The following is a 1,710-nucleotide window of genomic DNA, read 5'->3' as shown; positions in this document are numbered from 1 at the left end:
CTGTTATTATATTTTTACATATTACTCATGAAAGTTTTGGTATTAATTGTATTATAACCTGGACAAATGGTCTATAACACCCCAACCCCCTTTTCCCTTCTCTTCAATTTGATGAAAGGTATATTCTAAAAAGTGTTCTTAGTAAAATCGAAGAAACTAGACCTTAGTTAGAATTTGTAATACCATTTTCTAATAAACTCCATAACTTGTTATTTTGTCAATGGAAACACAATTTCGTCATTGGTGTTACATAAAATATACAGCTAATTTCAATAGTCTAAGACAATTGTCAAATGGAATATACATTGCAATGATCCCAACGGTCGCAATTTCTATGAAAAACAAAAGAAAAATTGTAGAAAGTTATAACATTAAGCATTTATCCATTGTCTTTTCTTGAGAAAATTGTAATATCAGTGGTATAACAAATTTAGTCAATAGTGTAACACTTGAAATATCTGATATCTAATATAATCATATGATGGCTTTAATTTGACCAAAATTATCTACCTGCAGATAATAATGTTAATTGTGACTAAATAAGCTAAATCAATTAAGTTATCATTGTTGGTAATTTAGAATTTTACCATATAATACAAATATGTCAGTGGTGTTACAATTTTCCTCAGTTGTGTAACATTATTCTTTGTTACACAACTGACAGTTACACCAATGATGTATTGAGGTTAAATATGTCGATGTAGCCTTAGGAGGTCATTAAATACAGATAGCAGCAAGCTGCATCTAAATTAGATCTATAATAGGAACTATGGATGAACATCCCATGCTTCTATTTTGAAAATTATCTGTGAAATCAGTGTTACACCATTGACTGTTTTAAACTGTACTCATTAAACCAAACTTACCAAAATTTAAAATATTTCACGATCACAAATCACACTGTTTCAAGCATTGTTTTTTGGTTACAGGAAGTGATGTCACTAATGACAGGGGGTATTCACACATCAATTTGATATCAATTTCCCAATGTATTTTTAGATTTTACATCTCTGTTACACCACTTATCAAAAATTTTTGCATATGAATATTTAACCTTCTCGTGATATTTTGTCAAAAGTTCAGAATAATGATTTCACGAAAAATTTCAATAGAAAGCACACTATTATATGGTGAAAGTTTATTTTTAAAATGAAATATGAAATTAATTATGGTATTGTACCTGAAAGAGAAGATCGGGATTTATTGACAGCCTCAAAACGCCAATTTCCGTAGATTGGGGTCAATTCTCTTCTTTAAATGTTTTCCCCATTTACATAGCTTATTAACACGATTTTTTTTGAGTGACTGAAAAATCTGCGAAATTTGATAATGATATTCCATTATTACCTGCATATGGTGTTTATTCGATACGCACAAGAGCTTGTTCTACTGACAAACAAGTTAATTGAATTGATTGAATATTGTTTAATGTCCCTCTCGAGAATTTTTCACTCATATGGAGACGTCACCATTGTCGGTGAAATGCTGCAGAATTTAGGCCTATGTCCGGCGCTTACGGCGTTTGAGCAGGAAGGGATTTTTATCGTGCCACACCTGCTGTGACACGGGACCTCGGTTTTTGCAGTTTCATCCGAAAGACCGCCCCATTTGGTCCCATTTGGTTTCCTCTGATGACAAGCAAGCGGTACTGAGGACCAATTCTAACTCGGATCCCCACGGGAAAGAAAGCAGTTGATGATACAGGGGTTT

The sequence above is a fragment of the Ostrea edulis genome, chromosome 4, assembly GCF_947568905.1.
Source record: "Ostrea edulis chromosome 4, xbOstEdul1.1, whole genome shotgun sequence".
Classification (NCBI taxonomy): domain Eukaryota; kingdom Metazoa; phylum Mollusca; class Bivalvia; order Ostreida; family Ostreidae; genus Ostrea; species Ostrea edulis.
The sequence above is the reverse complement of the archived record's forward strand: the minus strand, read 5'-3'. Positions refer to the sequence as shown.